Raw genomic sequence first — 21,413 nt, forward strand, 5'->3', positions numbered from 1 at the left:
TAGGCACAAGGCATATTGCCTCATATAAAGTTGGTTAGAATTAAGAACAGACATTTCAGTCATATCTGAAAATACATTTTTAATATCATTAATCAATTAATAAAAAATATATTTCTTCCAAAATATCAGATCGTCAGTGAAATGAAATTCCATGTATTGCCCCTAAACGTGTTCTTTTTGGGAATAAAACCCTCTTACATTTGTCATATAATTGCAATCCATGTCATTGTCCAAAGACATTCAGTCTGGTTCATTTGCGCAAGGGAACATTAATCATAAAAGATTAGCAGCTAAAACTACAATGCAGGAAACTGATTTCCCATGCTGGAAATAGGTCAGTATCTCTGAGAGATATGAGGTAAAGTTAGTGTGTGTGTGCGCGTGTGTGCGTGTGTAGAGTGTGGGTGTGCAGTGTTGGGTGGGTGGGAGTCAGTTTACGAGAAGCAGTGTATCAGTTGGAAAGTGTGCCCTCTCAGTCGGTCTGTCCGCGTTGTGGAGGCGTTGGAGATAAAGAGCGGAAAAATCACGGTCCAGGCGCCCTGCCAAAATGTCTTCCAGTGCACTCCCAACAGCTACAAACATTTCAGTTTCCTTTCTTAAATATATTTCATTATTTTTAGCATTCTCATGCACAGGATAGGTTTCCATTTCTCTCATCATTTCTCTCTTACTGCGACTGACTTCTCTGACCAAGATGATCTGCCTGAGATTAAATCTTTAAAACTAATATTAGCCTCTATTCATTATATATTTGGTATCAACTCAGCAGTTAATAGAAACAGGGCATGGTATTTGTTGATCAATTCATAATAATAATGTATAATTAGGATGGCACTCTCATGGCCGCACATCTCCAGGGTGTCAGTGTCTTGGGTCACAGTCTGTGAGAGTTTGATGTGTTCTCCCAGTGTCCCTGTGGGTTTCCTCTACATGGTCACGTTTCGTCCCACAGTCAAAAACACATTTTTATAGTTGTACTGGGTGAGTGAATGATGCCCTGCAATGTACTGTCGCCCTGTCCAGGTGGGTTTCCTGTTTTGCACACAATGTTTGGACACATCTTCTCATTAGTCATTGGTGGAAGAGTGCTATTCACTGTTTACAACTGGGTACCAGCTCCTACCTCTGCACAACCCAACTTACAGTCTGAAACATATTAAGAAGGCGAGCAGTTCTAAAAATTATAAAAAGTTGTATAAATATGAAAGTTCATTCATTCATTCATTATCTGTAAGCGTTTATCCAGTTCAGGGTCGTGGTGGGTCGAGAGCCTACCTGGAATCACTGGGCGCAAGGCGGGATTACACCCTGGAGGGGGCACCAGTCCTTCACAGGGCAACACAGACACATTCACTCACACCTACGGACACTTTTGAGTCACCAATCCACCTACCAACATGTGTTTTTGGACTGTGGGAGGAAACCAGAGCACCCGGAGGAAACCCACGCGGACACGGGGAGAACACACCAAACTCCTCACAGACAGTCACCCGGAGGAAACCCACGCAGACACAGGGAGAACACACCAAACTCCTCACAGACAGTCACCCGGAGGAAACCCACGCAGACACAGGGAGAACACACCAAACTCCTCACAGAGTGGGAATCGAACCCACAACCTTCAACCTCCCTGGAGCTGTGTGACTGCGACACCTACCTGCTGCGCCATTGTGCTGCCCATAAATATGATAGTAAAGGTGCTATTTGGCCATAAAACACTTTTTTTAAATGCTGCTAATGTAGCATCATTTGAGCTCAATGCACCTGGAGGAGAACAGTAAATGTCCAGTATTTTTATGTTAGCGTTAGCACTGTGCTAAATGATAGAAGCAAATGGACTTTTATGTTAAAACATGTAGCATTCAGCTATGGATTCCCTAAAAATGAAATGAAATTTTCCCTATTGAATCTTAGACTTGCTATTGATTCACTGTTTATTAAAAAGCATGATTAAACTAAACTAAACATGGAGCCACATTAGGGTTTAAGCACTTAATCCTGCTCTGTTGATCTATCTGTAGTCCTCGTTGTTTCTAGCTGTCACGGAGGAAGCCATATGAATTACTTTAAGACAGGTGACATGAGGGGCAGCTCTAATCCCCTGTTGGTGCCCTGGCTGTTTTCATAGGCCTCTATCAGCTGTTCCTCACTGGTGTTGTTCTTCACACAAAAGGCTTCACCACCATCTGAAGAAGCTGTGATGGCATCAGTGAGAGCCTTTAAACAAACATTTCCCAGATTCCTTGAAGGCTGTGCATACAATGCTCTAACTTAATGCAATGTACCACAGCAGCACAGAGACATGAGATTAAATGGATATTATTTGTGCATGATTCCCTTAAACTCCTCTCAGTGACTGAGCACTGTGAAATGGTATTAAATGTTAATAAGCTACAGCTCATGGGATTGTTTGTCTTTTTATATAATGATGTATTTTTTTGTCTGTTTTTATAATAATGTCCTAACTGTCAAAAAGCAATAACGTCATATTTGGAAGTTCACAGTGTTCTCCCTGTGCCTGCGTAGGTTTCCTCCCGACGTTCCAGTTTCCTCCCACAGTCCAAAAACACATGTCAGTAGGTGGGCTGCGGAAGTTCAACTGTCCACAGCTGTGAGCGTGTGGATGGGAGAGTGTGGGATGCACTGTGATGGACTGGCACCGCACACAGTGGTTTGAGGCTCTCAACCTAGCGTGACTCTGATCAGGATGAAGTGATTACAGGTGATGAATGAACAAATCGGTGAACGAATGAATGTTCAATCATTCAATGAATCAATGTAATGTTATTTTCATCTGCATGTATATATCTTTAAAAGCCCTGAGTCTATATGTTTAAGTACACGTTACAGTGTATTTATTCTCGCACCAAAGCAGACCAGCACTTAACTTGATGTTTGCATGAAGTTGTCGTCACCTCAACAGATTATATACATCGCAGAGCAATAAAGAGGACATCCTACCCCCACCGAAGAGATGTAAGGAAGCATGAATCAGTGTACTCTAAATACATTAAGTAGCTGCCAGTCTCTCTCTCTCTTTCTCTCCCTCTTTCTTTTTCTCTCCTCCCCTTCCCTATCCCTAAACCTCCTCAACTTTTCAAATCTCTCGCTCCCTCTTTAATTCTCTTTAAACCTCTCTCTCTCTCACTCTCTCTGAAGTCACTTTACATCTCTCCCCTTCCTAGGTCTCATTAAACCTCTCTCTCTCTCTCTCTCTCTCTCTCTCTCTCTCATAGTGTATTTAAACCTCTCTTTCTCTCTGGCACACATCTAAACACAGAATGAAATAATGAATATGAACTGTATATATACCACTCTAAATCATTAAAGGCAGGTCACCTTGGCCAAACTCACCCTACATTCACACCACTCACACACACACACACACACACTTCCACACATCTGTGGCAACAAAGTGAGTCGTCTGGCACTTGTGGATCCCCTGGTTAATTCCCTGCTGGGTCATAACACCAGGCTTGTTTGACAAAAGCTCAATTCATCAATTCCCCCAAAAGCTGGTGGTCTTCTTTGCCTCCACACCCAAGGCAGGGGTGGTCTCAGGCTTGGCTGCTGTTGTCAGGGTCTGTGGCCAAATTCGGGAAGCCAATTATATAGTCAGTAAACCCACTGCTGTCACTCATTTGCTGTGTAATCTGCTAATCATCTCGCAGTGATTGCGTTCTGTAAAACTGCAGAAAGGTTTTATAGGGAATCGGTGTAAATGGGTTCCAGCGCATTTCAGCATCTTACAGTGACATGGGTTAGATTAAAGAGGTCAGATTTGTTTTAACAGTGTTTCAGGGCGCAGCGATGCTTCACAAGTGTGGAAAACATGGTTTTTAATATTATAAACAATGTAGTTATAAGCTATTTTACATTGCATCTGTAATGGGGATGGGGAGCTGCCGGAGAAACAAAAAAGAGATACAATAGACATGTATTTTCTGCTCAATACTTTAGGTTGTGTTTAATATATATCTTGGGAACTGGCTGGAGGGTTGACATGCTGAGTGCTGTTGCTAGGCAACATTTCCATGTTTTAAATGGCTAGCCACATTTTTTCCAATGGAAAGCTTTAGGCAACTTCAGTTAATTAAAAATATAAAAAAACGTCTCATTCCTTTCATGTTGTTGCATATAAAACAGTTATTAAAATGTAATTTGCAGCTTTTGAACAGTAGATGCATTGTGCTGTGATGTATTGTCCACAGCATGACATTTTTAAGAGATGGTTTAATGGATGTGATGGTGATAGTGATGTTTATTGTTGGAATCAAGATGTGAGGTGGTGCTTTGAGGTGTAGTTGAGAACAGATTGGCGGTGGGAAGAGGTGGCTGCTGAGGTTGTGTTTGTTTAGAAGCCCCCCATGTCACTCTGCTTGTGGGCCACTTGGTGGGGACTTCATGGGTGGGCTTGTCATCACATTCACTCACACATATTTATGCACATATGTGTGTTTGTTTTCCTATCTTTATTGGGGATCTGATATTTACTAAGAAGGTAAGAATGTCCCCACAGTGTCAAAGATTTTCACGGTTTTCATTCCATGCTGGGGACATCTGGACCCCACAAAGAGCTAAAACATGACCATAAAACACACACACAAACACACACACACACACACACACACACACAGTGTCACTCCCTTGTACATATATATTTGTACATTTCTCTCTTCCTCTATCTCCTTCTTAAATACATGCACACACACACACACACACACACACACACACACACACACACACACACACGCACACACTTAACATTATCTGTGACATTCGTAAAACCAGCTATTTTTATGTCTCTCTTTATAGACCTATAGTTCCACTATCAGCTTGGGACCACCCCCTGCTGTAGTTCTGCAGAGATAACGGATTGTGACTAGAGGAAGCTTTCTTAAGATCACTGTTTAAACAACTGTAAACTAGAGTGATTGACACTGCAGAATAAAGAAGGAGAAATAAAGGTTTTACTCTCCATTAAGTCTAAAAGCACTAGCTAGCAGTACAACAATCCCTTGTGGCTAAAATAGCCTTCTTATTGCACCAAAAGCAGCAGTAACCATTTCAGCCGAAGTGAATGAGATTAACTCTGTTCTGCTAGGTGAGCTGGCAGCTTCATCATCTTCACACTCGTCCTTATTAATCATTACCTTATCTGCTCTTCCAGCAGACAGGTCATTTATTGTGAAAGTAGCAAAAGCAGACTATATATAGGTGTGTGTGTGTGTGTGTGTGTGTGTGTGTGTGTGTAGTCTTCAATGTAGTATATATATAATCTGTTACATACTTCTGCAGAAAAAAAAAAATATGTAAAATGTCCACAATTTTCCACTTTTGCTCAATGTAGCCAATCAGTCAGTAAAATATCTACGCACTGGCCCTTTAATTAAGAGATCGTGTTCAGTCCTAGGTGTCTGCCAACTTTAGAACGGTCCTCCCTCACCTTTCATCACTCAATGCTTTGCTAGTCAATGCAGGCATCTGTTAGTATTCTCCTCCAAACATGTTGAGCTGTTCAGTGTGCATTGGTAGCACTTTGAAAAGAAGCAGTTGTTGTCTTCACACATCTCAGAGGAAACATGTGCTAGCCTTCAGTCAGCAACTTTGTGAGCATCAAGGCCTAGCAAGTAGGTGGAATTGACAGTGAGTTAAGACTGTGGAGAAAATTGCATGAAATGACAAATGTTTCACTGGGGACGACTTTCCCAGTGCAGTGGCCACATGGCTTTGAGAATGCATGATTTAAGGTTTAAGACAAGTGTGAGATGATTTAGGGTGTGTTTGTCAGCTTGGGTTCAATAAACCCTTTAGCGTAGTAGTCCAAGTGTCACCCATTTCATCCCCTGTTCTCTTTGTTTGATGTCTAATGACTGCCACAGAACAAAGCCACAGAACAAAGCCACAGATTCCTAGATGTTTATTTGTATATCAACCATGTTCATCATTTCTCTGATTGAACACAGCAGGGATAGGCTCTGACAGCTCCACAGTCCACTCTGAATAAGTTGCCATGCACACTCAGAAACAAAAACTACACCTCCATCATGATAGATGGATTGTGCATCATTTGTACAGTGATAGGAGACATAGACACACAGAGAGCTCAGATTCTACAGTGATATATTTCACTCTGCATACCATAAACCTGCATGTGCTCAGATTTCTCTAGCCACAGATTCTCAGAAGAAAACATACTTGAACCTGTGGATTTAAATACCACTGGGGTGTGGACCCCTATGAGACTATGGTAAGAGGTTACAACAAACCATGGTGTGATTGCTCTCTTAGTGTGGTTTGTTACAGTAAGTGTGAACATGTCCTTTCGAACTCTGGTGCCCTTAAAACAAACAGACCAAGACCGCCTGAGCAGATGCAACTTGTACGGTTTCTAAATGAACTCTGGTGCAGTTCGTTTCAAGTATTAACACAGTTCAAACTAAAGGCATCCAAATAAACCAAATACAGGACGTGAAGACACAAGTCACAACACTTAAAGGTGATGTTCATTTTCATTTTAAAACCCTTTTTTATATTCTGAGGATGTTTCCTCAGATGTTTCCTCATTTGCTAGCTATCCAATCTGTATGAAGACATTCTAATGTGTTTAGGAATCCCCATTGTCAGTGAACGGCTAAAAAAACAAAGGGTCTCTGTCCGATATGCTAGAAAACAAAAGTAACTTACAGACAAGTTGGCCACATACCAACAACTGTCATTTTTTTCTCTCAAACATTCCACGTTTAAATAACATAAACAAACCAGAGAGAACAGCAGTTTCCCAGGATCATGTAAACTGTGAATGTCAGTGTGAACGCTAAGAAAACCAAGACTGAGACTGACACTAGGGAACCAAACTACAGGTTTAACACACCCTTACAACCCATGTTTAAAACCACACATTTTATAACAGTAAGGTAGGAACGGTAGGAAAACTCTGAGGACGTCTTACCATCGTGTTTCTGATTGGGCCGATGAATCATTGAAAATGTTGCTTCATGTTGTCATAACTCATTTGCATAAAGTTGAGAAAATCTCAACTCAATCTGTTGCTCATCACTCTGTCACTGTGTCGTTTGCAGCCTGTCGATGACTTGCAGCTACATATTGTGTTCTCTCGTAGGAAATGACTGGTTGCTTGTCACTTTGTTGCCTGCTAGTGTGAACAAATGGTTAATTACCATCATGTATAAAACTAGGACACTTCAGAAACCAGACAGAAAACAACATAATGGCCTTATAGTTGGAAAATTGTCCGTTTGATTTTCGGTGACACCTCACTAGGTGGGTAGGCTGACCCTTGTCTACCCTCTTTACAAGCATAATGCAAAGCATAATTTACAGTGTGCATCCATTATAGAAGATCTGGACAGTTAGTGTCACACAGCCGCCATACGCTCTTTAAAAGGACTTTTTATGTGTAGAGAAGCCATTTTAAAACACCTGTTAGAGAGTGGCTTAATGACACAACCATCCATTACACATATTATTACAATACTGAAGGACATGTACATAAAAAACTAATGTGAGGTTAACATCACCAGCTGTTTTTCCTTCTTTCATTTTTTCACACACAGAAAGAACTCATCTTATTCCAGACAGACTCTTACCCTGATATTAACCCACTGGGATAATAGTAAACCTTCTGTGAGCCACTGCTCTGAAACATGGAGGAAAGAAAAGCAGGTGTGAATCATTAGGCACTGTAGAAATGTAATTGGAGTTAGAACAAGACTTTAGAAGATATGAAGACCACCACAGAGGAACTCTCACACACAGAGGGACGTTTTAAGGATTTGAAGACTGTCATGGTTCAGAAAAATGATTTCTACCTGTTCATTTAATGTTGCTGTTTTCAGGAATTTGTGTCATATGTCATGATCAGCATATATAATATGGGGTTCTAAATTAGCATATGCTTTACTGGAGCTGGTTTAGCTCTTCGCCAGAATGATCATGTTGGCTGACCTCCACATCATGAGCTTTCAGAACACAGCATATGGTCACTGTCAGAAAACAAACAAGACAAAACAACACCTCGAATTTCCAAAATGGAGAAAGAAAAGAAAGTTCAATATCAGCTCATTCAGTAACTTTTTATGTTTTATCCTTCAGGATAATTTTTTCCATTTATTAATTATGATATATTTACACAAGGAAAAGTGCAAACTGTGCTTTCAATTTGGTAAAAGTAAAAACAACAATGGTGATATGAGGTTTTGGCCCAAAGCAGGCAACTGAAGACACTCAGATAGCTGACACTCAAAACACCAACCTGAGAAACCCTTGAATGTCTTTGTTCTTGAGTACTTGAGTCCTTAGCTTTTCTTTTATCAAAATCTATCTCTAATCTTTTATCTTATCCAAGTGGCTAATAAACGTTATCTGCATTTGTATTTATTAGCCCTTGTTAAGCTTATTTATGGTCCTTGTTTCTGCACACATACTTTAGATAAAGTGCAGTGAGCCCAAAGCACTATTAAATACACCTCTATCCAAAGTGTTTGTTCAGTGTTCAAAAGGGCTTTAGGATTGATGTTTTCAATGTTTGAAATCTAGAATTATTGCAGGTATATGTATAAAATGATCATACTCATTCATTCATTCAGTTTCTGTTGTTGTTTCATCCTGTTCATGGATAATGTGGGTCCAGATCCTACTTGGAGTCATTGGGTGCAAAGCAGGAACACACCCTGGAGGGGGCGACAGTCCTTCACAGGGCGACACACACTCACACATTCACTAACGCTTACCACTTTTGAGTGGCCAGATCCACCTACAAACATGAGTTTTTGGACAGTGTGCGGAAACAGAAGCAATAATTAACATAGTTGATTATTTAGTAACATTTGTTACCAAAATAACATTGGTTTGTATTATTGTTTTATGCTGTCCACATTCTAAACCATCAATGTATGCTTATGGTTTACTAAACCATAATGATTAACATGGCAAGTGATTCCAAATTTTGAACACATGCATATCCATTAAGTTGTTCTGGATCATGTGACCCATACCAAAAAAGATGTCCACTTAAAAACATATGCCCTCCACTTGCGTACACTGCGGCTCAATATCTGCTTAGCAGATAATGAGAGCACTTATCCCATTACTCAGCTTGTGCAGATGATCTGCGCTGAGGAATGTGGAAGGGGGAAAAGCCTGGGTTCACCCCATAGAGAGCAGTAGCTGGTGCCCACCTGTTATCAAAGGCTCAGGAAAGGAGACTCCCAATTTTCCCTGCCTCGCGGCATACATGGGGCTACACATCCGCCCAGGCACAGATCTGTCAGCACGAGCCTGGACGTCTTTCATCTGACCAATAAGAGCATGGATGGAGGAACGGCCAGGTGTCTACTGCAGCCAGCTGTACAGCTTCATTCAGAGCACCTAGGCACTGCTTAATCACATGCATGAACCTGGCCTGGACTCTCAGCACAAAGGCTGTTATATTGTATCTGTAGCTGCAGAACCACAAGAACCTACAAACTCCAGAACCTCACGTGCACCTGGTCAGCCCATAGAAGAGCACATACTTAACTTTTTGTTTTCAGGAGTACAGTGGCTCCACACATATGTGATCACATGTACACCTGGAGAAATAAGAGTGTGAGACAAAGTCTCCTTCTTTTCTTTTTCCTTCTTCTCACAGATGTTCCTCAAGCAAGATGTTCTTCATGCAGATATACACTATATGTCCAAAGGTGTGGACACCTCTTATGTATGCTTCCATAGAGAAGCATAAAATTAAAAGGGATGAAGTGTCAGTACCTGAACCTAAGGTCACAATGTTTAATGCCAGGTGTGGACTAGAGGGATATACAAGCCACCAGCATTGGGCTGTGGACCAGTGGGACTGTGAGGAGTAATGGAGCACCTTCCAATTCCATTGGAATGAGATGGAGGGCTTGTGCATCAGTGTTGTTGTGCATTAGTGAGGTCCAGTCAGTCTAATGCAGTGGTTTTCAAAATTTTTTAGACCAAGTACCACCCATTATCAAACCAAAACCACAGAAACGTGTCCCCTGGTTCTTCCTTTGTTCTGGAGCATAAGGCTTGAATATTTGCATGGTTTTTTACTTGAAATTTGCAGCTTAACTCAAAATTATCTAAATTATAAACATTATAGAGAGAATACAAATAACTATAGGCCTAAACTAAATGTTTTAAACACAATTATACATTTATGAGAACATATAAAATATATGGGCAATATGTGTTTTGAAAGAAATAAATATGAGAAGAGGTCAATTTAATATCAGTTATGTGCTTTAATAGGATACTTGTGAAAGCACCGCGGCGGGGGCTTGGGGCAGGTGTTCTCTGTGACTCTTTGTGTTTTTCTTTGGCCAGGTTTTCCTTCAGCCGAGTGTTTTCTATTTTGTTTTCACGTGTACAGAATTCTCACTTAGTTTTTCTCTATATTTGCCTCTGGTTTTAGTCCTTCTGGGCTTCGGAGTATTTCTCAGGTTTGGTCTCGGCTTGTTTTTCTCATTTCTGCTTTGCCCTTTTTATAATAAAATCTAAATTGCTCACGTCTGTCTCTAACCTTTTCTTACGTCCACTAAGCAACTGAAACTGGCATGTTGTTTTTTCTACAACACAAATGAATTTCACTGGGGCATAATTGTGAAAACTGTGAAACATTACATAATTTACAAAGAAAAATGATTGATTTTCAGTTATGAATAAAATTCTTAATTAAGTAGTAAATTTTTCAAGGTCATTTGTCGTACCACCTCTTGCTGCTTCACATATCACTAGTGGCACGCGTACCACAGCTTGAGAACCACTGGTTTAATGCAAACAGGTCTTCACAGCAGTGTTCTAACATCTCCCACAACAGTGTAGGTGTATGACATCATACTTGCTCAAAAACGTGTGTGGATATAAGGGTCTTATTCATTCAGCTGAAGAGAAAATGAGACAAATTTACCAGCAAAAGGTTTGTGGGGGTTCAAAAAAGCATAGTGTATTGAAGCCATGGGGGAGCTCCACATGGGTTGGCAGTAGGTGGTACACTACTGACCACCAGGGCAGTACGTTAAACAGATCAGAGATAAGCCTTTGGAGATTTCTGGAGCGGAGTCAAAGTTGCCCTGCATGGGGCCTGCTGGAGAGCATTAAATCTATTACAGTAATAGTATAATGCTTCTACATTGCCTCAGTAGGCCAAATGTGAGTCATACACTTCTCTGCGGTAGCCTGAATTTGGCTTAGGGTTCTGGGTTCACCGTTCTACTGAACCATAAAGAGGTATATTGTCGCGTCATGCAGAAACCTCATAACTGTGTATAAATACCTCCCCTGTAAATAGTCTCCTGTAAATGATCTAGGTTTTATTACTTACAGTACTTGAAAATGCCAACTGCCCAGTGCATAATGGTCCTCATGTATTCATTTATTCGTTCCTTCATTCATGCATTCTTTTTCTTTCTTTCTTTCCTTAGTTGTGTAAAACAAGTGCATATTTGACTGTGCTGACCGAAGCACTAATTATTCATCACTAGATTCATGAATTTTCCATATGACCTTGACACAAGTGGAAGTACGAGCACCAGCCCACCAGGCCTCATTTACATATCACATACATGAAACATTCATTCATTCATTCATTGTCTGTAACCCTTATCCAGTTCAGGGTCGCGGTGGGTCCAGAGCCTGCCTGGAATCATTGGGCGCAAGGCGGGAATACACCCTGGAGGGGGCGCCAGTCCTTCACAGGGCTTCATGAAACATACCATAATTAATTTAGATGCATCAGTAGTCACCAAATGAAAAGATGAAATCCTGAGCTGAAACCAAAATTTATAGTGTTAAATTTAGGACTGGAAAATAATAAATATTTCTTAGGGTGGCACAGTAGTGCAGCAGGTATGTCGTTGTCACACAGCTCCAGAGATCTGGAGTTGGGAGTTCTATTCCCGCTTCAGGTGACTGATTGTCTGTGAGGAGTTTGGTGTGTTCTCCCTGTGTCCACGAGGGTTTCCTCCGGGTGCTCCGGTTTCCTCCCACGGTCCAAAAACATACATTGGTAGGTGGGTTTGAGACTTAAAAGTGTTCGTAGGTGTGAGTGTGTGAGAGAATGTGTGAGTGTGTGTCACCCTGTGAAGGACTGATGCCCCCTCCAGGGTGTGTTCCCACCTTACACACAGTGATTCCAGGTAGGTTCTGAACACCCTGAATAGGAAAATTGGAAAAGTGGTTACAGACAATGAATGAATGAAATATTTCTGAGCTGTATGGAAAGCCAGGCAAACACTACATACATACAGAGAGCAAGAGGGATGCTTATAGAAACTAATCACAGTGTTGATAGCATCAGAAAAGCACAACTAAAAACAGTGAAACATACCAGGCTACTTAAGAACATTTAATTTTTCCCAAACATCACACACTAATTATATTGTAAATTTATACCAAAAAAGGATTAGTTTAAATTGTGTGCCCTTTTTTATGATCAAATTTGACTGTATCTAACATAAACACAATGATGAAACACACACAATATGATATCATATGTTCAATAGATAATTGAGGGTAGTAAATGTGATTATATTTAATGACAACAACCTATATTTTTCAAGCAACAGTCTATGAACAGCACAACCATTTTTAATTATTTGCTGTAATAACACTAAATCAGTGGTTCTCAAAGTGAGGGGCGCAACCCACTGGTATTGCAGGTGTGGTTCAAGGAATCGGTAGAAATTAGCCTTTTAATGTCTGTCTTTATTAATGTCTTTCTGTTTTGCCGATAAAGCTTACTCAATACAAAGCACCCACTCACAATGGATTCATTGATTGCCCTTAAACATACTAAGAGAACATTAGATAGGTGAACCAGTCTAAAGGCCTGGAACCACAATATGCTTTTATTCACACACTTTTATTTTGAAAATCTGCCACCGAGATTAACGTGTTTTGCAACAGAGTCAGACAAAGGGTGGGTCTTCTTTCAACCTTCGTTACGGCACTCGTTCAAATATAAAAAACATAAAGCTGCTCCAATCATCAGCTTCACTGGCCTCTGATTCACCGTCAGAGTCTGGACTATAAAGTTAGTTTTTACCAGCTCTGGGCTTGAGGTCAGAAATGAGAGCACAACAGATGACAATGACGGCTAATTACAGTTATGAAAATGGTTTGTATATAACTGTTAGGAAAACAGAGGAGGATCTGAGAGTTAGTTAACGTTATTATGAGCTGTGTTCAGGTTGTGACATGCAACAAGTTAACGTTAATCTCTGGCCATGTCCCAAACTACACACTGCTGTATAGATAGATAGATAGATAGATAGATAGATAGATAGATAGATAGATAGATAGATAGATAGATAGATAGATGGATGGATGGATGGATGGATGGATGGATGGATGGATGGATGGATGGATAGATAGATAGATAGATAGATAGATAGATAGATAGACAGACAGACAGACAGACAGACAGACAGATAGATAGATAGATAGATAGATAGATAGATAGATAGATAGATCAACAGACAGACAGACAGATAGATAGATCAACAGACAGACAGACAGACAGACAGATAGATAGATAGATAGATAGATAGATAGACAGACAGACAGACAGACAGACAGATAGATAGATAGATAGATAGATAGATAGATAGATAGATAGATAGATAGATAGATAGATAGATAGATCAACAGACAGATAGATAGATAGATAGATAGATAGATAGATAGATAGATAGATAGATAGATAGATAGATAGATAGATCAACAGACAGATAGATAGATAGATAGATAGATAGATAGATAGATAGATAGATAGATAGATAGATAGATAGATAGATCAACAGACAGATAGATAGATAGATAGATAGATAGATAGATAGATAGATAGATAGATAGATGGATGGATGGATGGATGGATGGATGGATAGACAGACAGACAGACAGACAGACAGACAGACAGATAGATAGATAGATAGATAGATAGATAGATAGATAGATAGATAGATAGATAGATAGAAGGTTTGAGAAACACTGCATTAATTGAAATACACTGTACACAAGTATTGTTAGAATTTATCAGTTCAGATATTTTAAGATGCACACGTCCTTGACACAGGCTTTCAGTTATTCACATGCAGCTTGTGTCATATCCAATAGAAGAGCATTTTCAATAGATGCCTCTGAAACATCTGCCAATGAGCCTAAGGTCACCCTGACAAATACCAGCCGTGGGCTAGAGGCATGAGCAGCCCCCTGGTATTGGGTTGTGTTCAATGTGGTTATGAAACTTCGCGGAATAACCTTGGGATGAGTTGTGATCTAACTGATAATCCATCATAATCTGATCCCAAGTCTTATGGCTGAACGCAAACAAATCCTCACTGCAATGTTCTAACATCAAGTTTAAAGCATTCCCAGAAGACTAGGAGCTGTTGCTGCAACACAGACTGGATGGCTTCATTCTGTTGTAGTTGAACAGGACACAATAACTGTCATCAGCAAAATCATTTGAAGGATTTTGAGTGGAGTGGACCTGAAAATTGTTGAATTGCTCTCTAAATCATCACTGTAAGTAACAGTGGATCACAGTGAAAATCTCCCTGTTCAAAAAGTGCGAGTCACCTTTTCACACTGAGGATCTGGCCAAGGTGATATTGAGGACCCTCACTCATCTCTAGATTAAACCTGACCTTGCACTGGCAACTTTAACCTCATAAAAAGGGCCTGGCTTCTCATTAGTATTTGTAACATCTGCAGCAGGGAAGACGACCCCGCAGTAATGACAGACATATGGCCGTCGGAATGAAATGCTGTAGTGACCTTTGCTTGGAAGTTCCTGTAATTATATACAGCTTTTAACAGATGTGTGCTGTGTGATTGGTGTTTTTTCAAACATGTGGTTTTTGAAAATGTCCAGAGGGGGCGCTGTCTTTAACACTCACTCTCTGTCTCTCTCTTTCTCTCTCTCTCTCTCTCTCTCTCTCTCTCTCTCTCTCTCTCTCTCTCTCTCTCTCTCACACACACACACACTCGTTTTTTTCTTCGGTTCCCCTGATTGTTAGTTTTTGACTGACAGTTTTCAACAGCTTTATTAGGGGCCAGGTACACCACATGGCCAGAAGTTTGTAGACACATACTCATCCAATATTTCCTCTGAAATGAAGGGTTTTATCATAATTATCTCCCACTTTGACACAGCAACAGCTTTTAGTGTTCCAAGAAGGCTTTGTACTAGATGCTGGAACATTGCTGTTCACACTGGATGGCAGTCAGCCATTAGCGCATCAGTGATATCAGGCACTGATGTTGACTCATTACTTCTGGATCACAAATGCCACTCCAGCACACTCCCCAACAGCATTTGACTTCAGAGCCCTGTTCCATTGCTTCACAGTACAATGCTGGGGGTTTTATACTACTCAAGCCTAAACCTGGGATTGCGCCTGATGATCGTAAGCTAATGTGCTGCTGCTCCAGAGCATCGTGTTTTAATGACCACACTTTTCTACTGAGATTGGGTACAATTCTTTGAATTCTTTGCATTTCTTGCTGGTATAATGCTGACAGTAGCAGAACTAATTGCCACTGTAGAATCTCTTTAATCTCTGAAGACCAGTGAAGCTGACTGGGATGAACCAGTTGATGAATGGCTTTATCAGCAGGAGGTTATGGAGGTGCTGGAGAGGTTTATGGGCCATTGTATCTTATCAGAAAGGAACCTGAGGTGCTGTTTTCTCTATCTATATCTGATCTTCCTTCCCGTTTGCCTTGATCTCTCTCTTTTCAGTCTCACCTATTCAGTGTCTTTGAGGAAAACTTTCCAAGCCCTGACCTGCCCATGCAGTTTACAACTGTGACTGTTTATTTTATCATTATTATTTATCACACACGGTGGTTGGGGCATTACAAAGGACATTTCACTCTGTTCGACTTAAAGTAAACTAAAGTAGTGGTTTGGAGAGTAGTTTCTTTTATAGAATGGCTACTTTGGCTCTATGAATTTTGTCCCAAATTTTGGGGGTTTTTGTTTAAATATCTGGCAAAAGATAAAGGAGCTGTATGTATAAATGTATGTAGGCACCCTTCAGCTACTTTAAGGTCCCTGCATTGCTGATACAGGCATATAATTGCACACATACTGTTTTTATATTCTCCATAGGAAAACATTGCCAGAAGAATAGGACTGTCTGAAACACATGCACCTTAGGCCACCGAGCCCATGCCACATGCCAACTACAGGCATATGAAGTCCCCAGCTGTGGGCCATTAATCAGTGAAACCAGGCCATGTTCTCTGAAGCCGTCAAGCAAAATCACATACATTCGGGATGAATTTTCAGTGTAGTTAGAACTAACCATCCAATATTAGTACCTGACATCACTGTTCTTCGCTGAATACCATCAAACGCTCACAATGTTTCAAATATTTAGTGTAAAGCTTTACCTGAAGCAAAGGGGGATGAAATACCTACCTATACTTACTTTCTTACATTGTGGATATTTATCATTTTAATGATGAATGAATGAATGAAGAATAATAATTATTTAGAAAATATAACTATTCATTAATTCTTGCAATCATTTGTTCATTCATTCTTTAAACTTCTGTATCCAGTAACCTCTTCTGTAACCTACCTGGAATACTTAGTTTCAGTGAAAATACTTAGAACACAGTCATGTTTGATATATAAAGGCAATGACCAGTCATTTCCCACGGAGAGTATAAGACTAAGACTGGTGGCGTAACCTTCCGCTTCTGTGCGATGTCCAGTCCGTTGCAGCCACTAAAAGGCTGTAATAAAAGAAGAGAGAGCAGCTTGTGAGTGTGATTTATGACGCGAGAATGCCGTTTGGCTAATAATTCAAGGTGTTGCTGTGAAATGAGTGGTTTTCTAATGATACAGAACACAGACTAATAACGGTGTAATTATCTCACATTCCCAGCATGCTCTGCAGCAGGAGATGCGAAAGGTGAAAATTGCTGCAGAGAAAGTAGACTGTGAAACATGTTGGGGTCGTGTGAGTTCCCTCTTAGTCTTACTAATTTCAAGAAAACTAATAAACACGAGGTGAAGTAGTGGCTTGAGGGTCAGAGGCTACAGTCACAGAGTTGGAACATGAAGCTGCTTAATTTTGCTGAATTCTGGAGATGAAACTGGCGATAATTTATCTCATTTCCTTGTAATAGGTGTTGACAGTGTGAAAAAAGGGTTTCTGAATTATTTAATTAAATCCAATTGAGTTGCAAAAGAAATCTTTCTTTGGTGTGAAATTTGAGAATATAAGACACAAAGCATCAATAACAATAAACTTCACAAAATACATGTTATAAATAATAGCTGATGGTCCTGATAAGCCTTTTTCTACATAATGATTTTCATTAGGCCGTGGAAATGCTTGGAAATTTGATCTAGAACATGACATATTCAGGGTAGAAGCTGTTGACATTTGGTGGATCTTCCTGTAGTAAATTATAATCATGTTTTTTTGATGTCGATTTTTAATAATGCAAGCATTCATTATGCTCATGAGCCATGCTTGTCTTCATCGCAGCTGGGTTCTTATTTTTCTTGGGTGAATGAATTTCTTGAGTCATGTGTGTGTGTGTGTGTGTGTGTGTGTGTGTGTGTGTGTGTGTGTGTGCTGAGAGAGAGAAAGTGGGAGAGAGTGAGAGAAGCTTGCAACACTGTGTTTCCTGAATGTGCCAGTTATGTATTTCAAACATATCACAGAGAAGTATGGCTGGAGATGATAGAGGGTTTTTATTACTTACTCTTTCTTTTTGTCTAAATTACAGACCACTCCTAAGGGTGTAATTTGTCACCTGACAAATAGGAGAAGGACATTTCAAAACAGGTTGTTTATTACATGACCAATCTCGAGTGTATGTGTCCTTCTCTCTGTGCACTTCTTGGAAAAACTGACTTAACTGGGGTTAGCCTGTGATTACTGGATCAAAAACTTGGTTAAGATATTTAAATTGTTTATTAAAATTTTGTATTATATATTTAAATGTGTATATAATATTTTGCGACCTGGAGGTGTTGGGTTCAAGTCCTGCTCCAGGTGACTGTCTGTGAGGAGTGTGGTGTGTTCTCCCTGTGCCTGTGTCGGTTTCCTCCGGGTGACTGTCTGTGAGGAGTGTGGTGTGTTCTCCCTGTGTCTGTGTGGGTTTCCTCCGGGTGACTGTCTGTGAGGAGTGTGGTGTGTTCTCTCTGTGTCTGTGTGGGTTTCCTCCGGGTGACTGTCTGTGAGGAGTGTGGTGTGTTCTCCCTGTGTCTGTGTGGGTTTCCTCCGGGTGACTGTCTGTGAGGAGTGTGGTGTGTTCTCCCTGTGTCCGCGTGGGTTTCCTCCAGGTGACTGTCTGTGAGGTGTGTGGTGTGTTCTCCCTGTGTCTGCGTGGGTTTCCTCCGAGTGACTGTCTGTGAGGAGTGTGGTGTGTTCTCCCTGTGTCTGTGTGGGTTTCCTCCGGGTGACTGTCTGTGAGGAGTGTGGTGTGTTCTCTCTGTGCCTGCGTGGGTTTCCTCCGGGTGACTGTCTGTGAGGAGTGTGGTGTGTTCTCCCTGTGTCCGCATGGGTTTCCTCCGGGTGACTGTCTGTGAGGAGTGTGGTGTGTTCTCCCTGTGTCTGTGTGGGTTTCCTCCGGGTGACTGTCTGTGAGGAGTTGGTGTGTTCTCCCTGTGTCTGCGTGGGTTTCCTCTACGTGACTGTCTGTGAGGAGTGTGGTGTGTTCTCTCTGTGTCTGTGTGGGTTTCCTCCGGGTGACTGTCTGTGAGGAGTGTGGTGTGTTCTCCCTGTGTCCGCATGGGTTTCCTCCGGGTGACTGTCTGTGAGGAGTGTGGTGTGTTCTCCCTGTGTCTGTGTGGGTCTGGGTGCTCCGGTTTCCTACCTCAGTCCAAAAACAAGTAATGAGTAGAGTAAGTAATAAAGGTGGTTGGTAGGTGGATTGGCGACTCAAATGTGTCCAGAGGTGTGTGTGTGTGTTGCCCTGTGAAGAACTGGCGCCCCCTCCAGTGTGTGTTCCCTCCTTGCGCCCAGTGATTCCAGGTAGGTTCCAGACCCACCGTGACCTTGAACTGGTAGAGTTGCTGTCACATTCACTTTGTGTACATGAGCTTTATTTCTTTTCCCATTTTTAAATGTGTTTTAAATGGTTATTCTTATTATTTTGGACCTAGTTGTGTGAAGGATTGGTACTGGTCCATTCATTGTCATTTTTGTTTTTAATTTTATGTACAAACATAAAAATGACATGACAACAATGGAGATACAACATTTTTTGACTTATGTATGTACATATAAACATAGCAATTATATGCAAAATGTACAAGGAGCATTAGCCAATCTCTTTACAAAGTGTTAAATCTGGTCAAATCTGTGTATGCATGTATTAAAGTAAGTTTCTAGTCATTGTTGCTTAATATATGCTTGTTTTGATGCATAAACAATGATTCACTGACTGAATGCTATGGAAGATCTTCACAATGACGTACTCTGATGTTTGTTAAAGTGCTGAATGGAATAATCTTCTGTGCGTATTTCCTTAAAAAGTTGGTCATGTGCCCTGTGTTATGTCATCAGGAGTTTGGAGGGATGAAGAAATACCACAGCTAAAGAGTATCTGGAGTTAAATTCAAAGCTGTTTTATAACTGTTTTATTTTCTGAATTAAACACAGAGAAAAGATGAAATATGGCTTGTGTAAAGATACATTTTTTAAGATGCTTAACTTACACTGGGCGGCATGGTGGTGTAGCAGGTAGTGTCGCAGTCACACAGCTCCAGGGACCTGGAGGTTGTGGGTTCAAGTCCCGCTCCGGGTGACTGTCTGTTGGTGTGTTCTCCCTGTGTCCGCATGGGTTTCCTCCGGGTGCTCCAGTTTCCTCCCACGGTCCAAAAACACACGTTTGTAGGTGGATTGGTGACTCAAAAGTGTCCATAGGTGTGTGTGTGTGTGTGTGTGTGTGTTGCCCTGTGAAAGACTGGTGCCCCCTCCAGGGTGTATTCCCACCTTGAGCCCAATGATTCCAGGTAGGCTTTGGACCTGCTGCAACCCTGAACTGGATAAGTGGTTACAGATAATGGATGAATGATTTAACTTACCCTTTAAATACTCTATTTAGTGTTGTTGTAAACCTATTTTAATTTATTTTACATTTCACTACATTTCAATTATGCACATGACTATATGCTTACAACTATAATCACTAACAAAACCTATCAACAACAGTGTCTTTCTTGCCTGCTGCTCAAGCGAGGAAAAACTAAAACTCTGAGGCATTATCTTGACAGAATGTCAAGCATGTATCCTGCCTGATAACCTCCTCTCTGTCATTCTCATTAGGTCTGCAGTAGATGGATGAGGAGCTACTGTCTTGTGTCCTCTTCCACTGAGCTCCAGCACCTGCCTGGATATCCATATTTGAGCACATCTGCCATCTCCAGCCAGATGACTTCTCCTAATGGTCTTTACAAACTTATCAGGGCCAAAGGGTAGATCAAAACGCCCATCAGCCCCATTATCTTAAAGAGACATGTCCCTTTCCCTGTCTCAGGAGCTTTCCCAAAGATTCTTCTTAAATCAGCTGTATTAAAAGGTAGTTTGTCCCACCTTCGCTGCAGTAACAGCTATATATATACCTTTTGCTAATGCTTATGGGGACCTGTGGAGATTCTATAAGCTGTGTATAGATAGGAGTCTGTATCCACAATGGGTGCAGCTTGAACGTTTGGACATACATTGTATAAACCTTTCCCTTGACCGGGTCATGTAATGGGCCCTTGGACATAGAGGAACATGGAATATCTCTTGACTAGCGTGAACTACATTGCCATGGTTTTATGGATTTTAATGCATGCAGCCGGCAGAATGATGAATTGATTTAGCCATTTAGCTTCAGCCTTAAGTTTGCCTAATTCTGTTTGAGTAAACCTGAGTGGGTAAATAATTCCATGTACCACTCCTGGTAATGTATTTAGATTGGCATCCATGACCCAACGTTTTATCCATGAATGTAATGAGCTGAAGAGTAGGAGAGAACACTGTGGTTTTCCCTCCATCCATTTTACACCATTACTAATTTCCACCACAGCCTCAGAACACCAGATCTGTTGCAGTTAGCAGCGCTGGCTCTGAAGAAAACAGCAAAGCTGAAATCCCAAATAATAGTTGGAGGAGCGAAGTATGATTGAAGACAAAATAATATAAATTCACTAAAAATGGCAAAAGCAAATATGTATCTGGATGTATTACTGGATTGTATTACCTCTAACAAATATTTTGGGCTAACTACATTTAGAGGAGGTTCACCCAGCTGGTTTACAATGTAGCACATAAATGTTTAATAGCTTTAGTCTAAGAAAGCTCTAACTAATTAAATTAATAATTAATGAATGGTAGAATTACTTCTGCAAATAAAGGTGTCACCAT

The sequence above is a fragment of the Hoplias malabaricus genome, chromosome Y, assembly GCF_029633855.1.
Source record: "Hoplias malabaricus isolate fHopMal1 chromosome Y, fHopMal1.hap1, whole genome shotgun sequence".
Lineage (NCBI taxonomy): Eukaryota > Metazoa > Chordata > Actinopteri > Characiformes > Erythrinidae > Hoplias > Hoplias malabaricus.